Source organism: Saccopteryx bilineata, chromosome 3, assembly GCF_036850765.1.
Source record: "Saccopteryx bilineata isolate mSacBil1 chromosome 3, mSacBil1_pri_phased_curated, whole genome shotgun sequence".
Taxonomy (NCBI): Eukaryota; Metazoa; Chordata; class Mammalia; order Chiroptera; family Emballonuridae; genus Saccopteryx; species Saccopteryx bilineata.
In genome coordinates this window covers 32,805,989-32,825,590 of record NC_089492.1, presented here as the reverse complement: position 1 = coordinate 32,825,590, position 19,602 = coordinate 32,805,989, and the positions used below count along the sequence as shown (strand labels likewise).

At 49.4% G+C, this 19,602-nt stretch overlaps 1 pseudogene; it reads left to right on the top strand.

Annotated features, from left to right (window-relative positions):
- Positions 1 to 626: 626 nt before the first annotated feature.
- LOC136328490 (eukaryotic translation initiation factor 1 pseudogene) lies at positions 627 to 1,141 on the top strand (annotated as a pseudogene).
- Positions 1,142 to 19,602: the final 18,461 nt, after the last annotated feature.

The window sequence follows — 19,602 nt, the reverse complement described above, 5'->3', positions numbered from 1 at the left end:
CGCGAGGGGGAGGGCCCTCGCGGTCCTCGGTGTCCTGCACTGACGGCTCAGAGGGCTGGAGGCTCCCATGCCCTCCTCCATGCCCACATTCCTTCGGCCCAAACTGAACTGTCTCAGGCTTCCCCTTTATTCTTAGAGCAGAGACCTCTGAGGGGCTGAACTAAGGGAGGCCTGAATGGACTTTTCTTCCCACATGATCAGCACAGCCAAGCACACCCATCTGGGGAGACATCAGGAGTTGGTCTGGAGTATCTTGCACGGCTAAGGGAATCTTCAGAGAAAGGAATATTGGCCAATGGGCTAGAATGACCTGAAATGAGGGAAAAGTGAGTTAGTGTTATTTAATCACTGTTTATGGAGTTCTTAATATTTGTCAGACACTGTTTGAACAAGACAGGTAACGTTATCTTGTGTGGCATTTCAAACCAAAGTGCATTCTCTGGGATAGTAACAATGTCCAATTAAAAAAAAAGAAGAAGAAGGCCCCAGTCACTGAACCGCCACCGAGGACTCAGCAACCTCCCCCATGCGCCCCCCTCGCTTCCCGACGCTCCGTCCCCCCTGCCCGCCTTCTCCCACCGCAGCCTTCCGCAGGCGTTTCCACCGAGGAAAGGAATCGTATCCCTATGTCCGCTATCCGGAACCTCCACTCTTTCGACCCCTTTGCTGATGCAAGTAAGGGTGATGATCTGCTTCCTGCTGGCACTGAGGATTATATCCATATAAGAATTCAACAGAGAAATGGCAGGAAGACCCTTACTACTGTCCGAGGGATCGTTGATGATTACGATTAAGAGAAACTAGTGAAGGCGTTTAAGAAGAAATTTGCCTGCAGTGGTACTGTAATTGAGCATCCAGAATATGGAGAAGTAATTCAGCTACAGGGTGACCAGCGCAAGAACATATGCCAGTTCCTGGTAGAGATTGGACTGGCTAAGGACGACCAGCTGAAGGTTCATGGGTTTTAAGTGCTTTTGGCTCACTGAAGCTTAAGTGAGGATTTCCTTGCAATGAGTAGCATTTCCCTTAAGTCCCTTGTCACAAGTTTAAAAACCTCACAGCTTATGAGATATAACCATTTGGGGTCTGCTTTTAACTTGGACTAGTGTAACTCCTTCATGCAATAAACTGAAAAGAGCCATGCAAAAAAAAAAAAAAAAAAAAAAAGAAGAAGAAGTGGGAATTTTCAGTGCAAATAAATTTAGGAAACATTGGGTTAGAGCAAGTTAAATGGATTTACTCACCACAGGACTTTTCAGAGCCTTTAATCTGTCAGTATTGTCTGAGACTCTCCAAGAAGTGGAGAGAAATAGCAAGTACTTCCCTAGCGTGCTTGACCCAGGTCTCGTTCATTCCGGCCGAGCTAGAGGAGTGAGCGAAGTGATCTATGGAACAGCATTTGAGAAGTGCAACATGGTGGCAAAGAGCTCAGTTTTGAAGTCTGGCTTCCAATGTGGGGTTGTGTGTGACCTTAGGCGAAGTGCTCACATCCTTTTCACACCTATAAACCAGAGCTGTCCCTCACGCTCTGAATTCAACAGAGAAATGGCAGGAAGACCCTTACTACTGTCCGAGGGATCGCTGATGATTATGATAAAGAGAAACTAGTGAAGGCGTTTAAGAAGAAATTTGCCTGCAGTGGTACTGTAATTGAGCATCCAGAATATGGAGAAGTAATTCAGCTACAGGGTGACCAGCGCAAGAACATATGCCAGTTCCTGGTAGAGATTGGGATCGCCGTTGGGATTAAGTGATGCCCGCGAAGTACAGAGTGCAGCGCCTGGCACCCAGATACCACTCGTTTAAAGGGCACTAGCCTGGTTTGGGAGATTCTCGTATCTGATCCAAAGTTCTGTGACACCTTAGCCCGAAAAACCCTGGTTGGAGACCAGGGGTCAGAGCTTCTGTTCTCTACCGAGTTACTTAGAAGCAAGACTCAGTTGGCTGTCAAATTACATGACCAGGGAAAGAATTGTCATAGAGGATGGAGGTGGAGTGGGAGGGTAGAGAAGGGGGGGGGGGTGAGGGTGGGGATGAGAGGAAGGTGAGAAGCGATGCTTCCCTTTCCTTTCCTGCCCACAGAAGGAGGCTTAGAGAATCTGAAGTTGGTGAGTCGGAGGGTGGGGGACAGGGAGGAGAATGACCCGCGGGTCACCCCTGCTCCTACAGCCCCAGGATTGTGACAGTCAGAGTGGGCAAACCAGAAAGCTCCCCCGGCCGGGCAGGCACCGAGCAGCTGCAGGACTTGGCCCCAGGCCCAGCCTTGTCCCTGCGGGGTGCTTTGAGGAAGAGGTTACCAGAAGAGCTCCGCTCCGGGCCAGCCTCTGTTTCTGGTTGACACCAGCGCCTCTGGACAACAGTCAGGCTTGGTGGATTTCTGCCCCCAAGGTGACTGATATAAGGATGCCTCCTTTCCCAAGCATTCTGTCCCATTTCTTTAGGACGTTGGAAAAGTGGGAGCAGATGGTAGTGCCATAGGGGGAACAGCGTCTGAATGAGGACCCTCCCTGGGACCAGGGATGTTGCTTCAGCATCCCTGGGGGCTGGGGGCTGTTCCACGAAGTTCCAGACCCCACCTCTTCCCTCTGGCCCATAGAAACCAGTCCCATGACTTGCATGACACAGGAAAGACCCGACCACACACCTGACAGTGTTCATCTTCACCTTCACTATGTCTCCTTTCATTCTCCTGACACCAGAGGTGAGAGAGAAGAGGAGCTGGTGGCCACGAGCAGTCACCTGTGAGTTAGTGTGACCCCCATATTGCAGGACTCAGAGGCCAAACATCATGCCTAGGTGACCAGCAGCATTGAGATTTGAACTCACATGTGTTCACCACCAAGGCTCCCTCTGATTATGAGAGAAGTGCACCATCCTCAGTTTAAACTTCTGGTGTATTGGGGAAGAAAACATGCATAGATCAGTAGAACATCTCTGATGGAAGGAATGCTAATCCCTCTTTTTGTCTTTCTTAAGGGAAAAGAAATCACAGAGCCGTAGTTCACAGGGCTCTGCTGGCTGCTCTGACCAGGACCTAACCGGTTTTACAGGAGCATGCCCCATCAGCACCAGACATCAGACAGCCCCCACCGCTTTTGGCTTCTGGGCTGGCCCCAGCTCTCCCCTAGTCTCTGTTTCTAGCCAGGGTGGGGCCCCCAGGGCTTATGGCCTTGGGCCCAGGGCTGGCCTGGCCTCCTTTCTTGGCAGCTGCTAGACATCTCTGCAGTTTTTGGCCTAATAAAACCCTTTTTGCCTGCCCAAGGGAGAGCTCTGATTGGCTTCCACTGGGGTGATCTCATCCTCTCCAGAATTTGGGGGTGTTCCCATTTTCCATGGTTCCACCTTCATCCAAGGAATTCCCTCTGGCCATCTTTTCTCTGGACGTCTCTCTGCCCCAGCCTGCCTGGGCTGCCGTATCCCCCAGCCTGGCTTGGGAAGGCGAGTGCGTGCCCCAGACTCTGTTCTCTCCCCACCCCAGCTCCGGGCCTTCCTGGCTGCTCCCAGCTGTGCCCAACCCCTCCTGCCTTCACAATGACCCTGTGTCAACCTTCTTTTACTTTATCTCATTTAATCTTCACAATAATCCCATGACATAGGTTTGTTATCCCCAGTTTACAGATTAAAAAACGGAATCTTGGAGAGTTGACATAACCTGCTTGAGACGAGCAGCTAGTATAGATGGAGTTGGGATCCAGACTCAGGTGTGTCTGGATTCAAAGCCACACACGGTGTTTGTAAGATTGAGAAACACCGCGGGCTGCACCTGTGTATGTGATCCTGGCAGACACACAGCTGGCTCTCTCAGAAGGATCAATAACAAATCCCATGAGCTCTACCTCCGAATCTCTTCAGAATCTGAGCACTTCTACCACAGCCTTTTGGCTGAGCCACCACCACCTCCTACTTGGCTTTACTGAAACAGTCCGGTCTCCTGCTTCTAGCAGTGGAGTGGTCTTTTAAAATGTTCCATCTGATCATGTCTCTCCTGTGCTCAGAGCCCTCTGGTGGCTCCTGCCTCACCCAGAGTCAAAGCCAAAGTCCCCGTAGTGGCCTAGGAGGCCGTTCACACCTGCAGTTCCACATTCTCACTCCATGCATAATCACTGGTTTTACTTCTGCTTGTTGTCTCCTCTGCTTCAGTTATCCCAGCATCCTTCTTAATCTTTGAACATACAGAAAGCTTCTGCCTCAGGGCCTTTGCACGTGCTATACCTGCTGTCTAAAAGGCCCTTCCTCAAATACCTCCTATTTACTTTATCCCTTCCAAACTGCTCCCCAACTCTTTCCTCTCCCTGCTCTTTTCTTCCTCATGGCACTATTATCAAGTGACATTATTTTACTAATTTTAAGTAATTGTCTGTTTCTCTGATATAAGCTTCATGAGCATAAGAATTTTTCCTTGTTTTTTTGTTTTGTTTTGTTTTATTGCTATAATTCTAGTGTCTAGAACAGTACTAGGCACATAGTAGATTCTCAATAAATCTTTGTGGAAGAAAGGGAGAAAGATGTTGATTAGCTAAATTTGGAGGTGCCAAACAAAAGGGAGTCTGGGCAGGCCTGGGGAAAGCTAAAATTTGGAGCCCCAGACAAAAGTAGCGTTGGCCTCTTAGTGCTTCAGAACCAAAAAAAATTTTTTTTAATTTTATTGAATTTATTGGGATGACATTGGTCCCCATAGGTTTCGAAGGTACAATTTCATAATATATCATCTGTACATTGTACTGTGTGGTCACCACCCTAAGTCAAGTCTCCTTCCATCACCACTTATCTCCCCTTTACCCTCTTCTACTTCCGCTCACCCCCCTTCCCTCTGGTAATCATTATACTATTGTCTGTGTCTATGAGATATTTTTTTTCTTTGACTAGTCCCTTCATCTTTTTCACCCAGCCCCCAATACCCCTCCCCTCTGACGGCTGTCAGTCTGTTCTCTGTCTCTATGAGTCTGTTCCTATTGTGTGTTATTTTATTTTTGTTCATTAGATTCTATATATGAATGAATCATATGGTATTTGTCTTTCTCTGACTAAATATTTCAGTTAGCATAATGCTCTCCAGGCCCATCCATGCTGTCGCAAAAGATAAGATTTCCTTCTTTTTTTATGGTCAAGTAGTATTCCATTGTGTAAATGTACCACAGCTTTTTTATCCACTCATTTACTGATGGGCACTTGGGCTGCTTCCAAAATTGGCTACTGTAAATAATGCTGCAATAAACATAAGTGTGCATATATTCTTTTAAATCAATGTTTTGGGTTTTTTCGGATATATTTCCAGAAGTGGAATTGCTGGATCATAAGGCAGTCCCATTTTTAATTGTCTGTGGTAACTCCATACTGTTTTCCACAGTGGCTGCACCAGTCTGCATTCCCACCAACAGTGCGTGAGGGTTCCCTTTTCTCCACATCCTTGCCAAGAGTTGCTGTTTGTTGATTTCTTGATGATAGCCGTTCTGACAGGTGTGAGGTGATATCTCATTGTGGTTTTAATTTGCATTTCTCTGATTAGTGAGGTTGAGCATCTTTTCATAAGTTTATTGGCCATCTGTAGGCAGGACCAAATGTTGACTTGAGTAAGAGGCGGGTCCCAGGGTAGGGCTCCCGGGGAGCTGACTCTGAGATGATGAAGTTTAGAGTGCAGGACATTTGAGTGATCACTCCTTATGAACGACACACAAGGAAAGGAGGGAAGGAAGCTGGGTGGATATAGAGAAGTCCAGCTGTGATTTAGACCCAAAGGCAACCTCGGCTGAACCCACAGGAACTCTGGAGCTCAAACAGCCCCTCAGAATTGCCCTGCTTTAGGCTGAAGCCCCAGGACTTTATACCGCAGCTTCAGCCAGACCCTGGCTGGGAGCCTGACCTGGGGCATGGTGAGGTGTCTCTGCAGGTGTGATACTCCCCAAAGCTCAAGCAACAGTTCTTTTTGAAGGGGGTCTGGGCAGTGCATGCCCTGCTAGCATAAGACCTTCAGTGGGTCTGCTTAATGCAGTGACAGTTGCATCATTACCCCGTCCATGAAATCCCAAGAAAGGATGATCTAGACCCCAGGGTTGCCCGAGTGAGGTTTGACACAATCCTGTTCAGAGATGACCGTCTTTTGGTGACAGAACCAACACAAAGTCTTACTAATTTAGAGACATATGAACAGTGCTTTTCAAATTAACAGAAAGAAAGCTTGAAGGTGTAGGCACTCAGATCGTGATGAATTGTTGAGCCCTTTGCCTCCTTCTTTCCTCCTGCACCTCCTCCCATGTCTCTGTGGCATCTGCAGGCTTCCTCACTTGCACGCAGAACGACAGGTGTAGGATGTCACTGTGAGAACTAGGAAATGAGGCGTCTCACTGAACAGCACGAAGACAGCGGTGCCCTCTCTTCTAAGAGGCAGGGCTGTTTGCGTTGGCTCCGCACCGGCACAGAAACGGGGGTTCCTGTGTAAGTGCTCAGGGGAAGGGGAACATTCATTTAGGAGAGCAAATGTCTGTCAATCAGAGTGAAAAAAAAGACTGGCACTATTTGTATGTCCCTCCAGGGGGACGCATAAAAGATAAGAGATTACAGAGAGGTCCCTTGGTATCTTACAGAGATAGGTTCCGGGAACCCTGAAAATACCGAAATCCACAGATGTTCAAATCCCTTGGTCAACCCTCTTGATCCTCTGGTTCCACACTGGCAGATTCAATCAGCTGTGGGTTTTGATGTGTGGTTTGTTGAATCTGAGGATGCAGAAGCCGCAAATATAGAGGGCTGCCCATACTTAGAAAATCCTTGAAAGCGGAAGATGGGTTACAGCCTTGGTAGTCGCTGCTCTCCACCTAACAGATGTGTCTTACAAAGGGAGTTGGGGGCCAAAAAAGTCAGATAGGAGGCAGAAAAGGGTTTGGATAAGAGCTGTATCAGGTTTTCTTGGTATTGAATATTGGCTCCATCATTTACCGGAGGTGAGATCTTTGTGATATGGAGCAAAATGTTGAAGTCTCCAAAAATCTCCCCGAGAAGTATGTTGAAGTCTAACCCCTGGTTCCTCAGAATGTGGCCTTATTTGAAAATAGAGTTTTACAGGGGTAATCAAATTAAAATGAGATCCTTAGAGTGGGTCCTAATCCAATCTTACCGGTGTCCTTTAAAAGGAGAGATTCAGCCTGACCTGTGGTGGTGCAGTGGATAAAGCGTCAACCTGGAAATGCTGAGGTCGCCAGTTCGAAACCCTGGGCTTGCCTGGTCAAGGCACATATGGGAGTTGATGCTTCCAGCTCCTCCCCCCTTCTCTCTCTCTCTGTCTCTCTCTCCTCTCTCTCCCTCTCTGTCTCTCTCTCCTCTGTCTCTCTCTCCTCTCTAAAAATGAATAAATAAATTAAAAAAAAAGATTTAAAAGGGGAGATTCAGATACCGAGGCACACACTTGAGGAGAAAAGCATGTGAAGATGAAGAGAAGCATGGGAGAGAGCAGAGTGATATATCTACAAGCCAAGGAACAGCGAAGATTGTTGGCAAACCTGAAGCTACGAGAGAGGCAGGGATAGAACAGATTTTCTCCTTAGGGCCCCCAGAACCAACCCTGTGACAACTTGGTTTCAGACTTCTACCCTCCGAACTGAGAGGCAATACACTGCTGTTAAGGCACCCATTGTGGCACTTTGTTGTGGCAGCCCTAGCAAACTGGTGAATTTCTTAACTTCACCGATCCTCTGTTTTATCATCTGTAAAATGGGGATGATGTTACTTATCTAACACAGTTGAGACAATTGCATGCAATTAAACCATCTCTGTTGTAATTCTAGGCACAGAGTGAGCCCTTTCTCATGTCGGTGGTGGTGGCTCTTAAAGTTTGGAACAGCTCGAAGCAAAGGACTTTTCCATCCTAGACATAATTCTGTAACTCCACAGGTGGGGCTCGATGCACCTCAGTTGCCATCCATCCCTTTCTCGCCACTGTCCCAGGTGAAGAGAGCTGCCCAGCAATGGGGTCCTGTGCTCTGATAGCTGTCAGTTACAGCTGCAGCTCCTGGGAGGGGAAGGTGAGGTGGCCTGTCCTTAGAGCCTGAGGCAGCCTTCCTGGAGCCTGTGTTCACCCTGACCCTGATCCCTGCTTTGTGACTTTCAATATCCGGCCGTGGAGGAAGGAGAGGATATTGGGCCAGCCCTTCCCTATATTTAAAATGACTTTCAGTCAGAGACAGTATCATTATCATCAGCAAACGGACACTTAAATCTCACCTCTCGTCCTCAGCTAGCTGAGCACTGACCTCCAAAGAGTGATTTGAATATTCCTGCTTGTTTCAGAGAAGAAGGCACAAGACCAAGCATTACAGCACTTCTAAGGTCAAAGGTGAACAGAACTGTTGTCAATTAAATGTGTACCATTTATTGTATCCAGCCTACTGTGCCTTGATATGATATGAGTTGTGTGTGCATTTTAATATGTGATACGTACTTAAAAGTTCATTGTAGGCCCTCATGTTACCAATGTACTATATATATTTTGTAGGGCCTGGAAAATAAATTCACTCTTTTGAAAACTGTGCAGATTTATAATTACTATGACATTGTTTTATGGTATGTTCTTGGCTCTATGATCCATTTGTTCAGGAACCTCCAATTGTAACAATATTCCTTTTGGGAGCTTTTCTACTTCCCCTTGATATCCCAGATTTCATTTTTATTTTCTCTTTGCTTCTATAGCTCGTGATTTTTTGTTTGCTTGTTTTTTTATTTTTTTTAAACCTATTTATTGATCTTTAGAGAGAGAGAGGAAGGGAGCAAGAGAGAGAAAGCAACAGGAACATCAGTCTCTTCCTGTATGTGTCGTGACCAGGGATCAAACCCACAACCTCTGCGTACGGAGATGGCGCTCTAACCAACTGAGCTATCCAGCCAGGGCAGTTTGTGTTGTTAATTTTTTATTTTAACAATATCCACCACATCTAAAAGTTTTTAGTGGTAGGGTTGTAAAAGTAATTCATGCTTATTTTTTTTAATTTTAGAAAAAAACAGCAGTATACAAAAAAGGAACTAAAATCTCCCAGAATCAAAACCTCTTGGAATATTTCCTTTTTGTCTTTTTTCTAAAACTGAGCGTAAATAAGTAGTGCACGTGTGAAAGGAACAGGTGGGACGGGAGCTCTGTGTCTGCGGCATGACTGGGACATGTCCAGGGTTGGGTAGGAGACGGTGGGCGTGCTGCCCGTGCGGCACCCAGGCTGCGGGAGGAGTGAGGAGCCATCCAGGTGAGGGTTCAGCCCACGGACAGAAAGGGGGGGCGGATGCCTTTGCCCCCAGTGAGAGAGCCTTAGTTATTGAAGGGCTGTGCGTCTCACTGTGTCCCGGCCCGCCTCTGAGCGCGGAGCCTGTGGAACCAGGTCTGAGCTGCGTGTGTGCCTGTAAGTGTGTTGGTCTGAGTGTGTGCGTAGGTGTGCAAGGGTGTCAGTGAGGGGACAGAGGTCCTAGGCAGCCGTGTCAGACACTGCAGAGCAGTTTCACTAGGAGCTCAGATGGCCCAGCCTTCCGACTCCCCGGCAGAGTGTGACACGGACAGGAGAGAGGTGTTGTCCGTGGTGCCACCCAGGCTCAGGACCTGCTCCTCCAGCAGCCGCAGAGGCCCAGCAGGTGTGCGGTACAGAGAGCACGGGGACTGAGCGGTGAGGAGGGCGGAGGACAATCGTCGAAATCATATGTGAGCAGCAATGCCTGGACCTAGGCATGAGTCCACACGAGACACCACAGGGAACTTCTAGAAACACTTAGGGAGAACTTGCAGAGGAACATGGGAGCAAGAACATGCAAAGTTCCGGTGCCTGTTACTGCGATGAGTTGCTCCAGGGTGCCAGCAGGACAGCGAGCACCCTACAGTAGAAGTCACGTTGTATTTAAGTTCACTCTCCATCACCTAATTCACTACTTACATATAGTAAGTGTTCAGGGCATGAAATTTTTGCTGACAAAACACGATCTTCTTTTTGATAATCCGATTTATGACACGGTTTCCAGGAATATATTGTGGTAAAAAGAGAGAGAGAGAGAGAGAGAGAGAGAGAGAGACTCCCTAGACAGAAATAATAAAATCAAAGATGCTGCTCACAAATTTGGCTTCAATGAATGTTAGCACTCCCCTTCTCCTGAATTCCCCGGGTCCCCGCGATTCACAATATCTGGAAACACAAGGAGTAGAGAGATACCAGGGTTCACCAGGGTTCTCCATCAATACCCCGGAGCTCTGACACTTCTCTTCATTATTTAAATGGAATCATTGGATTAGAAGAGAGCTCAGAACCACCCAGGCTACCTCCTTGGATGAATGTGAGCCTGGGGACCTGGCCTTTGTTTTATTGGTAAATAAGGGGTATTAATTGAGTGCCAACCATGCTGGCACTGTGCTGGGTATCCTGTGGGCTCCTAGAGAAACAATCCTAGCCCTTGCCTTGGGGAGTTTATCCCTAGTTAGAGATACCTCTATTACAGAGCCGTTCAGAGCAGCATGTAATCAGGAAGCTGCAGGTGTAGGTGAAGTAGTCAGAGGGGTCTGAGAACCTGGGGCTCAGAGGAAGGAGAAGGCTTCATGGAGAAGGTAGGGACAAGTGAGAATGGAGGACAGTGTCATCTTGGATGCTGAGAAGGAAGTCAGCTAGCTGCGTTCTAACAGGTATAACCCCCATCTAGAGAGGTGTCACCTCTCTAAGCCCTGGCTTCTATAGTTTCTACCTCACGAGCTTGTTGAAACAAAGATCTATACATATAAGGCACTGATCATAGTGCCAGGCACATAATAAGCACTCAACAAATGTCAGTCCTTGTTTTGTTATCAGGAATGGTGGGTAGGATTTGGATAGGTGGAGAGACGTAGGAGCCTGACGGAGCTTCTGGAGTAATTCAGTTCAACAGAACAGGTGTTTCTTCAGCACCTACTATGTGTCAGGCTGGCTCTTGGGTGATGGAGACAAGGGCCCTGCCCTCAAAGAGCTGTCAGGCAAGTGGGACTATAACAGAAAGCAATGTTTCCTATTGTATTCCTTACAGTAAAGCAGGAATGGGGTGCTTTCATAGGAGGTCACTGAGCCAAGGCTACAGATTCAGAAAGCCCTTTCCAGGGAGATGCATTTAAGCTGAGATCTGGGCATGAACAGGAACTAGTCCACGAGTAGAGGAAGGGTGGAAGGGAAAGGAAAGGGAGGAGTCTCTTGGGCAGAAGGATGAATATTTTGACTGTCTGGAGAGTCCAGTTTATTCAAGCCACTACAAGTCAATTTGCTTTTGCTGGACCCAGTTAGATGGGAAGGGAATGGGAACCAGTCATAAAAGCTCCATCCAGGGGCTATAAGGGTCCCTGAAAGGGGATGCCACAAGTTTGCCTGTGCTCTCAAAGAACCACCCCAATGGTTGACAGGAACGGACAAGGCCAGAGGAGACAGACCATGACACTTTGTGACTGTCCCGGTGAGAGATTGAGGTGGCCTCAACTAGATTGGTGGCGGTGGGAATGGTGACAACGGGACAGATTCCAGAATTACTTTAGAGTGAAAGTGACAGGAGCTAGTCGTTGTCCTCAGGGTTCTCACACATATCCTGCATTTATATCAGGTGTGTGAAGGACAGACACAGACACAGACAGAGACAGAGACAGACCATGGGAGACGTGTTTCAATGGAGGTACGCCCTGGTGCAAGAGGGGTACAAAGGAAGGCTTAGCAAAGCCTGGCAGGTGGAGCCAGGACACAGGCGAAGGCTTGTGACAGGGGTGCCAGCGGCAGCCTGGGAGTGACTGCGCAGAGAGCTGGCAGGACCAGATTTGCACTGGTCCTCGGGATCCCAGCAGGACCATACGTGGTGACAGAGGCTGTAGGGGCTCCCAGAGGAGAGGAGGCAGAAGAAGTGAAGTGCAGAGGAGAGCAGCTGCCTGCAGAGTTGATCGGAATGGGGGGAGCTGGAGCCCAGAAAGGCAGATGAGCTGGTCTGGGCCCAGGACAGAAAGAGGAGGAGGAGAGAGGAGGAGAAACCTCGCAGGAAGCGACTTGGCTGATGAGGGAAGGAATCCGTTGCAGCCCAGGGGACAAGGTTGCAGCAGTGGCCCTGCCAAGCCCGGGGACAAGGGTGCAGCGGTGGCCCTGCCAAGCCCGGGGACAAGGAAGCAGCGGTGGCCCTGCCAAGCCCGGGGACAAGGTTGCAGCGGTGGCCCTGCCAAGCCCGGGGACAAGGTTGCAGCGGTGGCCCTGCCAAGCCCGGGGACAAGGTTGCAGCGGTGGCCCTGCCAAGCCCGGGGACAAGACTGCAGCAGTGGCCCTGCCAAGCCCGGGGACAAGGTTGCAGCGGTGGCCCTGCCAAGCCCGGGGACAAGGTTGCAGCAGTGGCCCTGCCAAGCCCGGGGACAAGACTGCAGCAGTGGCCCTGCCAAGCCCGGGGACAAGGGTGCAGCAGTGGCCCTGCCAAGCCCGGGGACAAGGTTGCAGCGGTGGCCCTGCCAAGCCCGGGGACAAGGTTGCAGCGGTGGCCCTGCCAAGCCCGGGGACAAGGGTGCAGCAGTGGCCCTGCCAAGCCTGGGCTGCTGGAGAGGGAGCAGTCCGGCACCCAGCGCCGTGAGCTCACTTTAACGGCTGCTCTTTCCAGAGTGCCCGCTGCGGCCGGACCCGAAGTCAGGTGACATCGTTTCATCCTCACCCTCACCATCATTCCTGTTGTTATTCCCCATCTTACAGACAAGGACACGATGGTTCAAAGAGGCTAGGAAACTCACCCAGGGGCATAAGGGACGTGAAGCCATGAATTCCACACAGCCCGAGAGCCGATTATGTCAGCTCGGGTTAAAAATCAAGTATGTGAATGTATGCAGAGAATGTGGAACAGTGCTTTGGACAAAGTGAGTATTTTCCAAGAATTTCCTGTTACTGTCATGTGCCAGTCACAACCTCAGGCCCTGGAGATACCGTGGTTTAAAAAAAAACCGAAACAACCGTGGACCTTAGTGTCCTGTGAGGGAAATTGACATGAGACAAAGAAACATGCAAGTGAACATACAAAGCAGCTCACAGAAAATGCTATAAAGGAACGAGGATTCTGTGATATGAAGCCCCAGTCAGACCCCAAAGCCCAGACCACTGGACCACAAAGCAGTGAGCATTAGTGGTCGGGTCACTGGGTCCTCCAGCTGAGTCCAATGTAACGGGAGTCATGGTGGCCTCTCCACGCCAGGGTTTGTTTACCAGAAGAAGGGGAGGCAGGCCAGAGCAGGGTTCTCCAACTATGTTTTAACTGAGGAAATTTTTATTTAAACATTACCTTAAACAAAATCCAGTGTGCAAAAACAAATGCAAGCTGGGCTTCTCTGATTGAAGGCAGAACTGCCCCCACTCATCCCCCCACTCGTCCCCTTTACCCTCCTCCTCCTCAGCAGCCCCAGAGGAGCCCCACAGAATTCTCAGGGCTCTGCAGAGCCCAGTGGGAAAACCACGGGATCATAATAGGATTTGACATAAAATGAGCACTTCCTAAGAGCTACGCTTATTACATACACTATCTTGCACATTTTCTCAACAACCCTATGAAGTCATCGTTTTACCAGTGTGGAATCTGAGGCTTAAAGGGATCAATCAATCGATCAATAGCTGCTTGAAATAGCTGCTTCTCCATCATGGCCTGGCCCCTGCCCAGCTGTCCAGCCTTATTGCTCCCACCCCCATCACCCCCCCCCACACACACACACATCAACCGCACCTTCTTTGCTTAGATCGCAGGCACTCCTTCCCCATCCCTGGCCTTGCACATGGTTTTCCATTCTTCTCCTAGTGCGCTAGTTTTTCGTGGCTGCTGCAGCAAGTTACTACAAACTTGGTGGCTTAAAGCAACATGAATTTATTCTCTTACAACTCTGGGGGTCTGAAGTCCAAAATGGGTCAGCGGGACTTTGTTTCTTCTGGAGAACCCATTTCATTGCCTTCTGCAGCTTCTAGAGGCTTCCTTGGCTCATGGCCTCCTTCCAGCCATGCCATCCACTCTGATCTCTGCTTCCATCACCACATCTTCTCTGCTTCTGACCCCCCTGCCTCCTTCATATACGGACCCCTGTGATTACATTGTATGCACCCAGATAAGCCAGGGGAAATCTATCTCAAGATCCTGAACTGAATCACATCTTTCTTGCCATGTAAGGTAGTGTATCCACAGATTCTGTGGACATCTTTAGGGACCATCATTCAGCTGTCACACCTTGTAATCCCACACTCATCCTTCTCATCTGAGCTTAAATGTCATATTCTGGAGGCAGCCTGACTCCCCTGATAAGACCACTTGGTGTGGGGCTCTCGCCGCAGCCCATACTCATTGCTTGCCACGGTCACAAGTTAGCGTTTGTTTGGATATTATTTAGTTAATGCTATGACTCTAAACTTCAAGAGGGTGGAGAGCCACATCATTTTCCCATTTGGATTTTCAGCAGAGCCTGGCACACAGTAGAGGCTCAACTAACATTTGCTATGTACATAGATGAACAAATACATGAAATTGCCTGAGGTCACAGAAGCAAGAAGCAGAGGCAGGATTTGAACTTGGGCAGTGAGTTTACAGAGTCCTATGGTCATAGCCTTCCACTAGGTTGACTCTCGCAGCCCTATTGTAATGCAGGCGCAGGGTCCTGTTTAAGTGTCCAGAGTGACACCCCACCAGGTAAGTGGTTGGTTGGCTAGACTGCGCTTGAACACCTCCTCTGCGGCCCAGCAGTGTGACATCCCGTGCTTGAAAACATGATTCACGGTGTGGGGGTGGGGGCCAGAACTTCTCTAAACCCTGGCTCTGTGTGATTGGTGACAGTGGGTGCCAGAGGCCAGACACGCAGCTGTGTGAGAGGTAGTGGAGGCCCAGGGGAGTAGCTCTCTGGGGTGCCTGGAGCACAGGGGGAGGAGGGAGCCGAAGGCATGGCCACGAGGAGAAACCAGGAGCCAGTGAGGAAATGAGTATTCAGAAGAGATGTGGGAAGTGCAGTGTCACGGAAACTGGAAGAGCCAGCATGTCCATCCTGGAAGAGACAGCTATCAAGGCTGCAGGGCAGGAACAGGAGTGGGAGGCCTAAGGCCACCTGTCCTGGGCAGGCCAGCTCTGTTGACCTTCAGCTTGGTGATTTTAGCAAACTGCACGGGAGTTGGAGGACGAGCTGGAGGCTGAGTGGGCGCTTCCAGGATTCAAGAGGAAACTGGAGGAGACCACGCGTTTCCCTTCTGGCAGGGAGAGAGGAGGGTGGTTGCTAGGAGGGGTGGAGGGGACGGGGGGCAGGAGAGCCTCGCGTGGGTTTGCAGGCTCCTGAGGAGAAGCCTGGGAGGAAGCAGCGGAGAAACAAGAAGGTGGCACGTCGTGGGCGAGCACCTGGTCGGACGGGGAGAGTCCGGGGATGAGTCAGCACCCATGCGGCTCAGCGAGGGAGAGGTGGGAGACCAGCCGAGGGAGAGGTGGGAGACGAGCCGGGGGAGAGGTGGGAGACCAGCCTGTGGCTCTGGGCCCTCCTCCCACGGGCATCGAGGGCCTGGGAGCCGAGGGCCTGGGAGCTGAGCTTTCCCCAAGTCCCCGCAGGCACTGTTTTGGAGAGGACCCTGAGGAGCTGGGCTTCCAGCTCCTGGACTCAGAACTAAGTACAGCTTCTTGCCCAGAGGCCGAGTGCTCCCAGGGCTCTAGGAGGCCTCAGGGGGCCCCTGTGCCCCTGCTGCCGGTCACAGTGAAGCCACTGGGTGGGGCTGGATGGGGGAGTGCAGTCCCTCTCCTGCCTCACTTTTCCAAAAAGTTCTGGAACTACCTTCTTGACCCTCATGGGACCTGACAACCATATTTTGAAGATACGAGTCCAATTTTGTGCACTGGGGCCCCTTTGGCAGGTTGGTGAAGCCTCTGGGTTGTTTTCTCAGAATAAATGCTTAAAATAAAATACATGAGTTTACCAACAAAACCAAGTATATGGAAAAACAATTGTCAGAGTTAATTTGTAAAAACCAAACTTTTAAAATCACAGTATATGCTGAAGAAGGGGATGGCACAGGGGTTTAGGGGGGATAAATGGTGATGGACAAAGACTTGACTTGGGGGTGAACACAATACGGTGTACAGAGACGTGTCGTAGAATTGGGCACCTGAAACCTGTATAATTATATTAACCAGTGTCATGCCAATAAAATTCAATTAAAAAATAAAATCACAACATATGTGCTTCTTTATCAGATGCATTAAAGAATAAGATCTAAAAGCAGGCCATGATTTTAGAGTAGAGATGAGCATAAACGACATTTGGAGATATTTGCAAACTCTGTCACATGAAAATGTCTGTGATATTTTCTGGTGACAAAGCCACACATCCTATTACTACTGTGGCCACTGCCCACAGTTGTAACAGAAGGAAATGTTCAGTTGTATGTAAAGGTTAGTGAAAATAATTACGTAATTAAAAAAATTTTTTTTAATTTATTCATTTTAGAAAGGGGGGGGGGAGAGAGAAGGGGGGAGGAGCTGGAAGCATCAACTCCCATATGTGCCTTGACCAGGCAAGCCCAGGGTTTCGAACCGGTGACCTCAGCATTTCCAGGTTGATGCTTTATCCACTGTGCCACCACAGGTCAATTACGTAATTTTTACCCACCTAAGTGCTTGGACCACCTGAATTCTATCCATGACCTTAAAAATGTTAAGAGCTTTTGTTCTGTCGTAAGACTCAAAAGCTCCAGTGCTGACGGGGCCCGGAGCGGTGGCGTCACGGAGGCAGGCCGTAGGGAATGGCTGTAGAGTTGGTGCCATGGAGGGCACACACGCCTTCTGAAGGAGCAGCCTCGCTCAGCTCCTGGGATAGGACAGCAATCCTACATGTGCTCACATTTTTAAGAAATGCCAGAAATACCAATTCTTATGTAGATTGCCTAATTTTTAAGTGTTAGCAAATAATTCACATTTCATTTTTTATTTTATTAACAAGTTAGGGGGCAGGTAGACAGGAAGGGGAAAAGATGAGAAGCATCAATTCTTCGTTGAGGCACCTTAGCTGTTCATTGATTGCTTTCTCACATGTGCCTTGACTGGGGCAGTGGAGGGCTCCAGCCAAGCCAGTGACCCCTTGCTCAAGCCAGCAACCTTGGGGTTCAAGTCAGCGACTTTTGGGTTCAAGCCAGTGACTATGGGATCATAGATATGATCATAGATCATAGATATGTCACACTCAAACTGGTGACCTCGGGGTTTCAAACCTGGGTCCTCAGGTTCCAGGTGCAGCGTTCATCCACTGCACCACCGTGGCAGGCTAATTCACATTTTAAAGAGTACTTTGGGGCCCTGGCCGGTTGGCTCAGCGGTAGAGCGTTGGCCTAGCGTGCGGAGGACCCGGGTTCAATTCCTGGCCAGGGCACACAGGAGAAGCGCCCATTTGCTTCTCCACCCCTCCGCCGCGCCTTCCTCTCTGTCTCTCTCTTCCCCTCCCACAGCCAAGGCTCCATTGGAGCAAAGATGGCCTGGGCGCTGGGGATGGCTCCTTGGCCTCTGCCCCAGGCGCTAGAGTGGCTCTGGTCGCAACATGGCAACGCCCAGGATGGGCAGAGCATCGCCCCCTGGTGGGCAGAGCGTCGCCCCATGGTGGGCGTGCCGGGTGGTTCCCGGTCGGGCACATGCGGGAGTCTGTCTGACTGTCTCTCCCTGTTTCCAGCTTCAGAAAAATACAAAAAAAAAATAAAATAAAAATAAAAAAAAAAGAGTACTTTGGGGCCAAACATGACACGGCTGCTGGTCAGATCAGCCTGGAGATTTTGGATCCCTGACAGATGGGGTCTGTTGTGGAATCTGGGCATCACCCTCCAGGTCTACAGTCTTCTGTGAGAGGGCCATCGGATCAAACATAACCCACGCTCAAGTCTAAAAATTTTCTAGGCAACAACCCCAATCCACAGTAAATTGCCACATCAAACCTAGCAACTGTCAACTGTGCCATCTTATGGGTTCAGCTTCCCTCCTCCCAGGGGGCTGACAGGGTCACGGCTACGTCACCATGTGCATTGTTCCATGAAGGAGGCCAGATCGGAGCCAGAAGCCCTGGGTTTCAGGCTTCGCCCTGCCACTTATCAGCCCAGCGACCATGAGAAAGAAGTCATGGTTCCCTCTCAACCCCAACAGCATCTCACATACAAAACAATTTTATGGGTTAATGGCACGTCCTAAGTTGCAGGATGCCAACCACATGCAAGAAACAAGGGTTATTTCTATCAAGCTTATTTTGTTCTCTGCTTCTGTCAGCTGGGTCCCTGTGGGCTGAGGGGATGTTGAAAATGAGGGAAGCCATATATGTCCCCAAATGTAGCATAATGATCAATATCTGTCAAATGCCTAAAGCAGGAGCATATGCAAGGCAACTGTGGCTTATTAACGTAAGGATCACTTTGGAAGGGTCCAGGGGCTGGGCAGTTAGTTACCACAGTTCTTTCCGCAGCACTGAAACCTAAGTGTCTTGCAGATTTAAGAGGGGAAGGGAGAGGGATGCTGGCTGCTTTGTTTTGTGCACATGTCTGGCCAGCTCTCAGGGGTTTCACTCTAATTTTCACGCAGTGCAAACTGCTGTTCTGAGCTCTCAGCAGTCGGTTCTCGGGGGCTGGGTTGTTATGGGAGCGGGGAATGAGACTGGATGAGATTCCTGCCACCACACTGTCACATCAGAGCCTCTAAAAAAAAAAAAAAAAAAAAAAAAAAAAAAAAAAAAAAAATCCCTGTGGCTCCGTAGGAGTTTTGCCTGCGTTTTCCGGGTAATTGCTCGCCCCGCCCCCGGCCTCTGCGAGCTGGGCTGTGGCAGGTGCTGCCGGCTGGGGGTGGCGGCGAATGGCGAATGTCTGCCTTCTTCCGTTCTGTCAGCCACGGGGCAGGTGGGCTGCCTGGCGCCCGACTGGGGGAGCCTCAAACCCCCAAAGGCAGACAGATGAGAATAAATTAATGCCCTGTGGACAGTGGGGGCCACAGGGGTACAATCTATTTTGGGGCACAGAGGAAAACCCGGAGCCATTGGCAGCAAATGAAACTTCAAGAGGCACACACAGGAGACAGATTCCGTGGAGACGAGGGCTGGTGTTCTGCAGCTGAACTGCTGCGTTCAAGGCCCAGCTAGGCCCTTGTGCAGCTATGAGAACTTGAACAGATACAGTACTTAGATCTCTTTCTGCCTCTGAGCGTCTCTCTGCCTTATACTTTATTATGCAGATTAATACATTAGTATGGGAGGGGGAGCATTTAGAGTAGCTAAAAAGAAAAACTGTTTCTTCTACACTCACAGAATAACTGACACCAAATGTGTCGAGATTTTTTCAATTGTCTGGACAATTTTCCAACTGTCGGCAATTCTCCAACTGTCCAGACACCAACAGGCTGCCTCCAATTCTCTTATGCCTGGTGTAGCGCAGACTCCACAGGTTGAGGCCTGTCCTACAAGACTGTCCCGATTTTAGGTGCCAGTTACAAGTCTCAGGTTATCACCTGAACTTTTGACCAACTTTCTATAAATCGGGGGCCTTCTACAACCCCCTTCTCAGGTTGGATAATTTGCTATTAATGGCTCACAGAATTCAAGGGAGCATTTGCTTACATTACTTACATTTACTTACATTATTATAGAATTTACTT